Source organism: Canis lupus, chromosome X (assembly GCF_011100685.1).
Source record: "Canis lupus familiaris isolate Mischka breed German Shepherd chromosome X, alternate assembly UU_Cfam_GSD_1.0, whole genome shotgun sequence".
NCBI lineage: Eukaryota > Metazoa > Chordata > Mammalia > Carnivora > Canidae > Canis > Canis lupus.
In genome coordinates, this window is record NC_049260.1 from 67696239 (window position 1) to 67710734 (window position 14496).

The 14496-nt window shown below is 38.3% G+C and overlaps 1 pseudogene; it reads left to right on the plus strand.

Annotated features, from left to right (window-relative positions):
* The first annotated feature begins 313 nt into the window (after nt 1-313).
* LOC111094782 lies at nt 314-1196 on the plus strand (annotated as a pseudogene).
* The last annotated feature ends 13300 nt before the right edge of the window (nt 1197-14496 follow it).

Here is a 14496-nt window from a genome sequence, read left to right on the forward strand (position 1 = left end):
GATGAGAATACAGGCTGATATAGCCACTACAGTAAACAGTATGAGGTTCCTCCAAACATTAAAAATAGAAACACTATATGATTTAAGAATTCCACTCGTGGGCCTTTCTGCCCCTGGATGCTGCCGAGTAAGCATCATTAAAGTCTCCCGTCCCACCGCTGTCATGTCTAAGAGTCTCCCAAAGAGCCTGAGCAGATGCGGAAGCTCTTCATTGGAGGTTTGAGCTTTGAAAGAACCGATGAGCGTCTGAGTCTGAGAACCGATGAGAGTCAACCATTTTGAGCAATGGGGGACACTTACGGACTGTGTGGTAATGAGAGACCCCAACACCAAGCGCTCCAGAGGCTTTGGGTTCATCACGTAGGCCACCGTGGAGGAGGTGGACGCAGCCATGAACGCTCGTTGCACAAGGTGGACAGAAGAGTCATGGAACCAAAGAGGGCTGTCTCCCAAGAAGATTCTCAAAGACCTGGTGCCCACTTAACTGTGAAAAAGATTTTTGTTGGTGGCATTAAAAAAGACTGAAGAACATCATCTAAGATTATTTTGAACAGTATGGGAAAATTGAAGTGATTGAGATCATGACTGACCGAGGCAAAAAGAGAGGTTTTGCTTTTGTGACCTTTGAAGACCATGACTCTGTAGACAAGATTGTCATTCAAAAACACCATACTGTGAATGGCCACAACTGTGAAGTAAGGAAAGCCCTATCGAAGCAAGAGATGGCTAGTGCTTCATCCAGCCAAAGAGGCCGAAGTGGTTCTGGAAACTTTTATGGTGTTCATGGAGGTGGTTTTGATGAGAATGACAACTTTGGTCGTGGAGGGAACTTCAGTTGTCGAGGTGGCTTTGGTGGCAGTCGAGGTGGTGGTGGATACCGTGGCAGTGGGGATGGCTATAATGGAATTGGTAATGATGGAAGCAACTTTGGATGAGGCGGAAGCTACAACGATTTTGGCAATTACAACAATTAATCCTCAAATTTTGGACCCATGAAAGGAGGAAATTTTGGAGGCAGAAGCTCTGGCCCCTATGGTGGTGGAGGCCAATACTTTGCCAAACCAAGAAACCAAGGTGCCTATGGCAGTTCCAGCAGCAGCAGCAGCTATGGCAGTGGCAGAAGGTTTTAATTACTGCCAGAAAACAAAGCTTACCAGGAGAGGAGAGCCAGAGAAGTGACAGGGAAGCTACAGGTTACAACATATTTGTGAACTCAGCCAAGCACAGTGGTGGCAGGGCCTAGCTGCTACAAAGAAGACATGATTTAGACAATACTCATGTGTATGGGCAAAAACACGAGGACTGTATTTGTGACTAATTGTATAACAGATTATTTTAGTTTCTGTTCTGTGGAAAGTGTAAAGCATTCCAACAAAGGGTTTTAATGTATATTTTCTTTTTGCACCCAAGCTGTAGATTGCAAAATGTAATAGTCTGATCATAATGCTGAATAAATGTATCTTAAAAAAAAAAAAAGAATTCCACTCTTGGGAACTAGGGGCAAGAAGGTGGAAGAGTAGGGTCCCCAAGTCACCTGTCCCCACCAAATTACCTAGATAACTTTCAAATCATCCTGAAAACCTATGAATTAGGTCTGAGATTTAAAGAGAGAACAGCTGGAATGCTACAGTGAGAAGAGTTTGTACTTCTATCAAGGTAGGAAGATGGAGGAAAAAAATAAAGAAATAAAAAAGCATCCAAGGGGAAGGAGCTGGGCTAAGGTCCCACCGCGAGTGCCCCCAGGACAGGAAAGCCCAGGCCCTGAGAAGCAGGAGCTTTACCAATCTTCCCAGACAGAAAGGCACTCACAGGGAGTAGGAGCTGGATCAGGAGGGGCAGGGATGCCCTCAGGCTCCCAGGGGCACTAACAGAGGAACTGCCCCCCGGGGGAGAGCCCACCACACCGGCAGCCGAGCTCCCTAAAGAGCTGAAGTGCATGCCAGAAAGGGGCAAGGGAACAAGCAGCTCTATTGCGGCTCGGCAGCGGTTCCCCGTGGCTGAGCTCCTTAAAGGGTTGGAGCGCACCCATCGGGGCCCTGGGAGCCGCTCGGTTGCCGGCTCAGGCGCTCCCTGAGACCGTGATTCCAGCAGAGCAGGCCCCGGAGCCAGGGCACGGGGGGACACAGCCCAGGTTCTGGCACTCCCCCCCGGACAGGCAGAGGCCAGGAGGGCACAGGAGCAAGGACGCTCCTGCCGCCAGCGGCCCCGAGCTATGCAGATCGGCACCCCCCGCCCCCGGAGCATCCAGGTCCCTGTGGCCTGGAAGCTGCAGTAGTTACTGCGGGAGCTGACTCTAGAGCTGGAGAGCTGGCCACCGCCACTGTTGTTCCTCGTCCTGGTGTCCCCTGGTACCTGGGATTGAGCAGGGGCCTCACAGGATAAATAGCTCCCACTGAGTGATGCACCTGGCAGGGGGCTGGGCAGTTCCCCACGTACACACATTCGAGAACCAGCACAGCAGGCCCCTGCCCCAGAAGACCAGCCGGAAGGACAGGGTAAAAGCAAGTTATTGACCAAGCAGCACTGGAAAGTTCCAGGGGAAGTGGAAGGGTTTACAGTATATAGAATCAGAGGATACTCCCCTTGTTTTTTGTTTTCTGTTTGTTTGCCCCCCACCTTTTTCTCTCCTTTTTCCAGTACAACTATTTTTTGGGCACTTGGCACTGAGCAAAATGACTAGAAGGAAAAACTCACTACAAAAGAAAGAATTAGAAACAGTCCTCTCTCCCACAGAGTTACAGAATTTGGATTACAATTCAAATCAGAAAGCCATTTCAGAAGCACAATTATAAAGCTACTGCTGGCTCTAGAAAAAAGCATAAAGGATTCAAGAGACTTCATGACTGAAGAATTTAGATATAATCAGGCCTAAATTAAAAATCAATTAAATGAGATGCAATCCAAACTGGAGGTCCTAACGATGAGAGTTAATGAGGTAGAAGAACAAGTGAGTGACATAGAAGACAAGTTGATGGAAAGGAAGGAAACTGAGGAAAAAAGAGAAAAACAATTAAGGGATCATGAGGATAGGTTAAGGGAAATAAATGACAGTCTCAGAAGGAAAATCTATGTTTAATTGGAGTTCCTGAGGGCGCTGAAAGGGACAGATCCAGAAAGTGTATTTGAAGAAATCAGAGCTGAGAACTTCCCTAACTTGGGAAGAGAAACAGGCATTCAGATACAAGAGATAGAGAGATCCCCCCTAAAATCAATAAAAACTGCTCAACACCTCAACATTTAATAGGGAAGCTTGCAAATTCCAACGATAAAGAGAAGATCCTTAAAGCAGCAAGAGGCAAGAAATCTCTAAACTTTATGAGGAGAAGTATTAGGTTAACAGCAGACCTCTTCACAGAGACCTGGCAGGCCAGAAAGGGCTGGCAGGATATATTCAGGGTCCTAAATGAGAAGAACACGCAGCCAAGAATACTTTATCCAGCAAGGCTCTCATTCAGAATAGAAGGAGAGATAAAGAGCTTCCAACATAGGCAGAAACTAAGAATATGTGACCACCAAACCAGCTCCCCAAGAAATATTAAGGGGGACTCTGTAAGAGAAAGATGAAGACCAAGGAAACAATCCACAAAAGAGGGACTGAAGAGGTATCATGATGACACTAAACTCATATCTTTCAATAGTAACTCTGAACGAAAATGGGCTTAATGATCTCATCAAACAGCTCAGGGTTTCAGACTGGATAAAAAAGCAAGACCCATCTATTTGCTGTCTACAACAGACTCATTTTAGACAGAAGGACACCTCCTGCCTGAAAATAAAAGGTTGGAGAACAATTTACCAATCAAATGATCCTCAAAAGAAAGCAGGGGTGGCCATCCTTATATCAGATAAATTAAAGTTTATCCCAAGGACTGTAGTCAGAGATGAAGAAGGACACTATATCATACTTAAAGGATCTATCCAACAAAAGTACCTAAAAATCATCAATATTTATGCCCCAAATGTGGGAGCTCACAAATATATCAATCAATTAATAACCAAAGTTAAGACATACTAAGATAATAACACACTACACTTGGTGACTTGAATGTAGTGCTTTCTACAATCAACAAGTCTTCTTAGCACAACATCTCCAAAGAAACAAGAGCTTTAAATGATACACTGGACCAGATGGATTTCACAGATATATACAGAACTTTACATCCAAACGCAACTGAATACACATTTTTCTCAAGTGCACCTGGAACTTTCTCCAGAATAGACCACATACTGGGTCAGAAAGCAGGTCTTAACTGATACCAAAAGATTGGGATCGTCCCCTGCATATTTTCAGACCTTTGAAACTAGAACTAAATCACAAGAAGAAGTTGGAAGGATTTCAAACACATGGAGGTTAAGGACCATCCTGCTAAAAGATGAAGGGGTCAACCAGGAAATTGGAGAAGAATTAAAAAGATTCATGGAAACTAATGAGAATGAAGATACAACCATTCAAAATCTTGGAGATACAGCAAAAGCAGTCCTGAGGGGGAAATACATCGCAATACAAGCATCCATCCAGAAACTGGAAAGAACTCAAATACAAAAGCTAACCTTGCAACTAAAGGGGCTGGAGAAAAAACAGAAAATACATCCTATACCCAGCAGAAGAAGAGAATTAATAAAGATTCCAGCAGAACTCAATGAAATAGAGACCAGAAGAACTGTGGAACAGATAAACAAAACCAGGAGTTTGTTCTTTGAAAGAATTAATAAGATAGATAAACCATTAGCCGGCCTTATTAAAAAGGAGAGAGAAAAGACTCAACTTAATAAAATTATGAATGAGAAAGGAGAGATCACCACCAATACCAAGGAAATACAAACGATTTTAAAAACTTATTATGAGCAGCTATACGCCAATAAATTAGGCAATCTAGAAGAAATGGAAACATTATTGGAAAACCACAAACTACCAAAACTGGAACAGGAAGAAAGAAAACCTGAACAGGCCGATAATCAGGGAGGAAACTGAAGCAGTCATCAAAAACCTCCAAGACACAAAAGTCCAGGGCCAGATGGCTTCCCAGAGGAATTCTATCAAAGGTTTAAAGAAGATACCATACCTATTCTACTAAAGCTGTTCAGAAAGATAGAAAGAGATGGAATACTTTCAAACTCATTCTATGAGGTCAGCATCACCTTAATTCCAAAGCCAGACAAAGACCCCACCAAAAAAGAGAATTATAGACCAATATCCCTGATGAACATGGATGCAAAAATTGTCAACAAGATACTAGCGGATCCAACAATACAGTAAGAAGATTATTCACCATGACCAAGTGGGATTTATCCCCAGGATGCAAGGCTGGTACAACACTCCTAGAGCAATAACCGTGATTGATCATATCAGCAAGCAGAAAAGGAACCATATGGTCCTCTCAATAGATGCAGAGAAAGCATTTGACAAAACACAGCATCCATTTCTGATCAAAACTCTTCAGAGTGTAGAGATGGAAGGAACATTCCTCAGCATCTTAAAAGCCATCTATGGAAAGCCCACAGCAAATATCATTCTCAATGGGGAAACACTGGGAGCCTTTCCCCTAAGATCAGGAACAAGACAAGTATGTCCACTCTCACCACTGCTATTCAACATAGTACTAGAAGTCCTAGCTTCAGCGATCAGGTAACAAAAAGAAATAAAAGGTATTCAAATTGGCAAAGAAGAAGTCAAACTCCCCCTTCCCAATTGACATGATACTGTTCGTAGAAAACCCAAAAGACTCCACTCTAAAATTGCTAGAACTCATACAGCAATTTGGCAGTGTGGCAGGATACAAAATCAATGCCCAGAGGTCAGTGGCATTTCTATACACTAACAATGAGACTGAAGAAAGAGAAATTAAGGAGTCAATCCCATTTACAATTACACCCAAAAGCGTAAGATAACTAGGAATAAACCTAACCAAAGAGGTAAAGGATCTATACCCTCAAAACTACAGAACATTTCTGAAAGAAATTGAGGAAGACACAAAGACATGGAAAAATACTCCATGTTCATGCATTGGAAGAATTAAAATTGTGAGAATGTCGATGTTACCCATGGCAATGTACACATTTAATGCAACCCCTATCTAAAATACCACGGACTTTCTTCAGAGAGTTGGAACAAGTAATCTTAAGATTTGTGTGGAATCAGAAAAGACCCCGACTACCCAGGGGAATAATAAAAAAGAAAACCATATCTGGGGGCATCACAATGCCAGATTTCAGGTTGTAATACATTGCTCTGGTCATCAAGACAGTGTGATACTGGCACAAAAACAGACACATAGATCAATGGAAGAGAATAGAGACTCCAGAAGTGGACCTTCAGCTTTATGGTCAACTAATATTCGACAAAGCAGGAAAGACTATACTGGAAAAAAGACAGTCTCTTCAATAAATGGTGCTGGGAAAATTGGACATCCACATGCAGAAGAATGAAACTAGACCATTCTCTTACACCATATTCAAAGATAAACTCAAAATGGATGAAAGATCTAAATGGGAGACAAGATTCCATCAAAATCCTAGAGGAGAACACGGGCAACACCATTTTTGAACTTCGCCAGAGCAACTTCTTGCAAGATACATCCATAAAGGCAAGAGAAACAAAAGCAAAATGAATTATTGGGACTTCATCATGATAAGAAGCTTCTGCACAGCAAAAGAAACAGTCAACGAAACTAAAAGACAACCTATAGAATGGGAGAAGATATTTGCAAATGACCTATCAGATAAAGGGTTAGTATCCAAGATGTATAAAGAACTAATTAAACTCAACAGTAAAGAAACAAACAATCCAATCATGAAATGGGCAAAAGACATGAATAGAAGTTTCACAGAGGAAGACAGAGACATGGCCAATAAGCACATGAGAACATGCTCCGCATCACTGGCCATCAGGGAAATGCAAATCAAAACCACAATGAGATACCACCTCACCCCAGTGAGAATGGGGAAAATTAACAAGACAGGAAACAAATGTTGGAGAGGATGTGGAGAAAGGGGAAACCTCCTGTGGGAATGTGAACTGGTACAGCCACTCTGGAAAACTGTGTGGAGGTTTCCTCAAAGAGTTAAAAGTAGATTTGCCCTATGACTCAGCTATTGCACTGCTGGGGATTTTCCCCAAAGATACAGATGCAGTGAAACGCCAAGACACCTACCCCCGATGTTTATAGCAGCAATGTCCACAGTAGCCAAACTGTGGAAGGTGCCTCGGTGTCCATCGAAAGCTGAATGGATAAGGAAGATGTGGTCTATGTATACATTGGAATATTACTCAGCCATTAGAAATGACAAATACCCACCATTTGCTTAGACGTCGAGGGACTTGGAGGCTGTTATGCTGAGTTAAATAAGTCAATCGGAAAAGGACAAACATTATATGGTCTCATTCATTTGGGGGATATAAAAATTAGTGAAAGGGAAAGGAGAAAAAATGTTTGAAAATATCAGTGAGACCCCTAACTCTGGGAAATGAACAAGGGGTAGTGGAAGGGGAGGTGGGCAGGATGTTGGGGTGACTGGGTGATGGGCAGTGTGGGGGGCACTTGGTGGGACTTGGTGGGATGAGTAGTGGGTGTTATGCTATATGTTGGCAAATTGAACTCAAAAAAAAAAAAGAAAAAAAGAAAAAAAACTTGAACTCCAAAAAAAAAAAAAAAAAAGAATTACTCTCGTGTATTTATGGAAAGAAAATGAAAATGCTAATTTGAAAAGATTAGAATTGCCAATGGCTAGCCACTTACTTTTCTGTGAGCTCCCATTTTTCCTTGCCATACCTTTGGTATTTGAGTGGTGTGCATATCGGTGATGATCCATATCTTAGATATTACTGAAACATAATATCGTACTTACTCTTTAGTTAAGATAAAAATAAAAATTGAAATTTTAATATTTTGCTTTATCTTCATAAATTATTTTTTATATTTTTTGAGATATGCATACCTCAGAGACCTTAAGGTATATTTCACAAATGTGTATGTCACAGGTTATGAATTCTAGTACTTATCTCTTTAAAATAAATACTTAGCAGTTTTTCTCAGCTGTTGTTCAGTATTTTAGAAATATAACAGAAAAATGGAAAAGGCAGATGTTGGTATTAAATGATCATTTATTGCAAGTGACTTGGTAACACAGTGTCATTTATACAGACCACATGCTATTAAGGTTAAAAAAGGAACCCAAATTCAAATAAGAAAGTATAGTTAACACCTTAAACTTGTGTTAGTTTTTAAGGATCCTTCAACTTGTACTACTTACGTGAGCAAGAAATGAATACAAATTTCAAAATACTATCTTGTCACACACATAAAAAAAGTTCTGAACTAATCATGATGCCCAGTGTATATGAAATTGAAGAATTTTTTTTGAATTTGGCTTCAGAAAACACAAAATTATACCAGAATATAAAAGGACAATCTGAAAATCTGTGGGGTTCATATGAGAGTGATTAAGATAAGCCTATCATTTTGAATTACAAAATAATATCACACAAAATGGTATTATTTTCTTCCTATGTCTATAGCAAAATTCCTTTTAACCAGGGTCTTTTTCAAGTTATACAAATGAACAGTTTGCAAGAGTTTCTCCAACCCTCTCATCATAATCAGCAGGTCATGTGGGAGAACACTGTGGCTTCATTATATGTGATTTAATTCCCTATATATCTGAACTAATCTTTGAAACTCAATAACACAGTGGATGTTCAGGTTTTAGCCACTGTGCTTTAAATGGCACACAGGGAATATGTACATCTTGTAGTATCTTCATTTAGAAACAAATGTATTGGGACTATGTTTGAGTATTATATTTATTTAGTGAAACATGTCAGCCTAATTCTTTGAATGATGTATAATACATGTGCAACTTCTGTGAGTAAGCCTGTGGTGAATATTTAATTTTTAATTATTTAAGTTTATTTTTAAAGTAATAGTTTCCCATGAAATCCAGATATAAACTTATTCAGTAACTATTAATTTTTTAAGCTTTTGGACCTGACTCCATATTCTTTAGGATGATGATGAGAAAAGAGTAGAGATGTTCATTTTTCTTAGCGTAATTCAGATACATTGAAACAGCAGTTGTAGACCTTGCTGGTCCATACTCACTCTCCTCTGCTAATGTTTATTGTATGTAAACTTCAATGTGGCCATTGAACAAATATATGGCTTTCTTGCTTTGTGGATACTGCTCTGCTCAGTTTTTTCTTCTGCTTTACCAATTTCACTTTCTAATACTTTCTCTTATTTATTTTTGTTTTTGATAGCTTACATTGGCAGCAGTGACAAGGGTCACTTTGAGAAGATTCTTGAAGTAGACAATTCACTTAAGAGGCTCTTAAGATAGTAAAGGAAGAGAGTAAGGAGGGTCCAAATGAAAGTTGTGGCAGTGGGAATGGAAAGATAACCAATGCAAGTTTGATATCAGGAACTTTGCTACTTTAGCAGCGACTGAAGAGATAGAGAGATGGTAATGATACGTATTAAACAGAGATCTTTGAGGGCAAAGACTGTTATCTCTGTATTCTCAGTAACTGAGAATAGCACCTGACACATATTAGGAACTCAAACTTTCCAATTAAAACAATTAAATTGTGCAAATGCCAGATAGAATCAAGGAGTGACATCTCTTTCATTGAATTTAATATTGACAATTAGATATGTTGAAGATATTTGGATACTCTGTGTATTAAACTGTTTTGTAGAAACTAACCAGTGACTCCTTGTCCTTTAGACTAGCACTAACGTAATTTTCTGCAATGAAGGAAATGACCAATATCTACCCTCCCCAGTATGGAAGTCATTCGCCAAGTACCATTTGAGCACTTGAAGTATAATTGAGGAGCTGGATTTATTTTACTTTTTCATTTTAATTTATTTAAATTAAAATTTAAATAGATGTGAAATGTATCTACTATATTGGAGAGTGCAATCATAGAGGTCCGTCAATGAGTGTTCATTGTAACTCTGAGAAAACTTGAAACTTCTAGCCTATAGCCTTAGAATGTGGCTGTTCCTATAGAAGTACTTCAAAGCAAAAGAGAAGACAGACTGATAAAAAGACCTCTTCAACATTTTTACTGAATATTTGTTATCTATTCTATCTATTCTATAACTGTCTTTCAAAATTCCAGATGCAGTGCATGTATTGCAGTAACAATCTGGTCCAATATACAAAGTCGCTAATTATTTGATTTTTGAATGCATATATGAAAATCAAAAAAGGGGCACCTGGGTGGCTCAGTTGGTTAAATGTCTGCCTTTGGCTTGGGTCATGATCCCAAGATTCTTGGATTGAGTTCTTCACTGGGTTCTCTCTCTCTCTCTCTCTCATGCTTTCTCTTTCTTTCTCTCTCTCTCAAATAAATGAAATATTTTTTAAAAAGAAAACCAAATAAAAGCATAATATGAGAAAGTTTGTAGAATATGACACCTCTTCACATATTCTAGTTTCCCATTAATAAATTCAATTTTGGAATGTTTTAAACTCTGAATTAGGGTCTGTCTCTGTATCTATCTATCTATCTATCTATCTATCTATCTATATGTATGTATGCAGACACACACATATACATATATCCTATCATTATTTAGAGAAAATAATGATGCTTTTACTGGTTTAATTATGACTTAATTTTGTTTTGTGTTTTTTTGTTTTTGTTTTTGCTTTTTACTACTAAGAGATACATACTGTTTCAATTCATGAAGCAATGTGCTTTCGGCTAGAACTCTAGCTAATCAAAATAGTCTATGAACGAGAAAAACAACTTGACTTAGATAATATGATACATAGACTTTGACTTCTTTCCATTTGGCTGCGTGTTCTGTGCCTTATGTATATAAGATTACTCAAAACATGATCAATTTAGGTCCATATTTTCAAATAATCTGAGTTATTTATTTTTTGTGGCTATAGAAATCTGAAACTAAGGACACTTGGTTATAAACAGTTATGTTTTTCATATCCAACCTCATAGTTTTAGTTTTATGAATTATAATTTCTCATTATATATGTCTTTTGCATTTCTTCTTTCTAAATCTATAGTAGCAACTCCTACTATATTTTACCTCTCAAATTTCTTTTTTTAAATTAATTTATTTATTTGAGAGAGAAAGAAAGAGAAAGAGAGAGAGGAAAGAGGTCATGGGGAAAAATAGACTCCCTGCCCAGCAGGAAGCCAGATGTGGAACTCAGTCCTGGGACTCCAGGATCATGACCTGAGCAGAAGGCAGACACTTAACCAACTAAGCCACCCAGGTGCCCACCTCTTAAATTTTAAAAGACAAATTCAACTTGAGTCAGAAGCAGAGATCCTTTTTAAATGTGAAACCTTTGCATATGATTCACTTAAACCTAGTAGTCTTAGAAAATCCAACCCACAGGGATCCCTGGGTGGCATAGCGGTTTAGCACCTGCCTTTGACCCAGGGCGTGATCTTGGAGACTCGGGATCGAATCCCACGTCGGGCTCCCAGTGCATGGAGCCTGCTTCTCCCTCTGCCTGTGTCTCTGCCTCTCTCTCTCTGTGTGACTATCATAAATAAATAAAAATTAAAAAAAAATCCAACCCACAGAAAAAGTAGCCTATGATTTTATAGATAATTACTAACACATAAATGGGGGATGATGAATACTGATTACTAAATTATGTAGATAACCTTCACTGTGATTTCAGTCAATGCTTTATTTGCACTTTTTACTCATTCTTAATAGCAAAGCACATTAAGAAAGTGAGGACCAGTGTTCTGATAAAATTAGAGTGCTAAGGTTAATAGTGATATTTGGTATTTTTATTTAGAACCTTAATGTTGTATTTCTTTTGCATACATTTGAATTACTTTTAGGTTTTGACTTGTAGTCCTATGATAATTTGTTTGAAACACATAATATTTTCCATTACTTTTCATGAACCTGGCTATAATAAGTATTCTGTTTTTAGATGTGTTGCAGAATGGAGCTTGGAAGAGTAATAGACAAAATTGTGGTGAATTAAAGTACTACATTGTCTTCATATGCTCCTGCTCCCTTTTCTAAATTATTACTTTCAAGTAAATCAATATAAAAGTCCTTTCAATCTCTGAAATTTTATGTGTCTATTATAAAGTCCCCACGACTCAGAGGTTTGTGCCCTCTGGCCACTTTGCCCACAAGAAAAAGCAGCAAAAATGAACAATCCTCTGGGAACCCTAATATTTAAAAAAATTTTTTTTAGATTTTATTTATTAATTCATGAGAGACACACAGAGAGAGGCAGAGACATAGGCATAGAGAGAAGCAGGCTCCCTGCAGGGAGCCTTATGTGGGACTTGATCTCAGGACCCCAGGATCATGACCTGAGGCACAGACAGACATTCAACCACTGAGCCACCCTGGTGTCGTTTAAAATGGGTTTTAAAGAACAACATTTAAAATTGCAGACTTAGGGGTTTCTAACTAAGGCAAGGAAAGGTTGACAAATGTTTTGTCAAATTAACATTTCCCCATAGCTCATCACTTTATTATTCTTACAGTGATTCTCATTATTATTACTAGGCGGGGGATTATAAACATGTAATTCCTTCTAGTTTTCACATCGAAAAGGCTGGGATTTAATTAATTAACTATAGGGACACCTGGAGGCTCAGTGGTTGAACATCTGCCTTTGGCTCAGGGCATGATCCTGAAGTCCCAGAATGGAGTCTCACATCGGGCTCCCTGCATGGAGCCTGCTTCTCCCTCTGCCTATGTCTCTGCCTCTCTCTCTGTGTCTCTCATGAATGAATGAATAAATAAATAAATAAATAAATAAATAAATAAATAAATAGTTAACTAATTATAGTATTAACACTGTAACAGTCTCAATTTCATAGCTTTCAGTTTTACTACACTTTGAGCTGCAAAAGTGATAAGTAGTTGACACAGAAACACTGAAATAATTTATTCAATTCATGAGGAATTACTGCACATTCCTTTTAAAAACGTTTTTAATTCCAGATGGTTATTATACTATGTTATATTAGCTTCAGGTGTATGATAGAGTGAATCAAAAATTCATGTATTACCTGGTGCTCATCATGACAAATGCACTCCTTAATCCCCATCACCTATTTAATCCTCCCCCACAACCCTCCACTCTGGTAATGATCTGTTTGTTCTCTACAATTAAGAGTTTGTTTCTTGATTACTATTTTTTCCCTTTTCATTTGTTAACTAAATTACACAAGTGAAATCATATGGTACTTGTCTTTCTCTGACTAATTTTGCTTAGCATAATACCCTCTAGCCCCATCCATGTTGCTGCAAATGGCAAGATTTCATTCTTTTTATGGCTGAGTAATATTATATATATATATGTGTGTGTATATATATATACATATATATATAGTGTGTGTATATATATATATAGGGTGTGTGTGTATATATACATATATACATATATACACACACACACATATATCACATATTCTTTATCCATTCATCAATCAGTGGACAATGGACACTTGGGCTGCTTCCATAATTTGGCTTTGTAAATAATCCCACTATAAATTTAAACATGTATCCCTATGAATTATTGTTTTTGTATTCTTTGGGTAAATACCTGGTAGTCCAATTGCTGGATGTTAGGGTAGTTCAATGCTTAACTTTGTGAGGAACTTCCCTACTGTCTTCCAGAGTGGCTGCACCAGTTTGCATTCCTGCCAATAGTGCATGAGGATTCCTTTTTTTTCACATACTCACCAATATCTGCTGTTTCTTGTGTTGTTAAACTTAGACATTCTGACAAATGGTGAAGTGATATCACATTTTGGTTTTGATTTGCATTTCCTTGATGATAAGTGATGATGAGCATCTTTTCATATCTGTTGGCCATATAGATGTCTTCTGTGGAGAAATGTCTGTTCATGTCTTCTACCCATTTTTAATTGGGTTATTTATTTTTGAATTTTGGGTTTTATAAATTCTATGTTTTTTGGTTATTAACCACTTATCAGATATGTCATTTGCACATATCTTCTCCCATTCTGTAAGTTTCATTTTATTTTTGCTGATTCATTCCTTTGTTGTGCAGAACCTTTTTCTTTTGAAGTTTCAATAGTTTATTTTTACTTTTGTTTCTGTTGCCTAAGGAAACATACCTAGAAAGAAGTTGCTAAGGCCAATGTCAAAGAATTTACCACTTGTGTTCTTTTCTAGGATTTTTATGGTTTCAGGTCTCAAAATTCAGATATTTAATCTATTTTGAATTTATTTTTGTGCATGGTGTAAGAAAGTAGCCCAGTTTTGTTCTTTTGCATGTGGCCGTCCTGATTTCCCAACACCATTTGTTGAAAAGACATTCTTTTTCCCATTGGATATTCTTTCCTGCTTTGTCCAAGATTAATTGACAATACATTATGGGCTCATTTCTGGATTTTCTAGTCTGGTCTATTGATCTACCTGTCTGTTTTTTTTTCAAATACTGATTTGATTACTATATCTTGGTAATATAACTTGAAGTCCAGAATTGTAATGCTTCTAGTTATGCTTT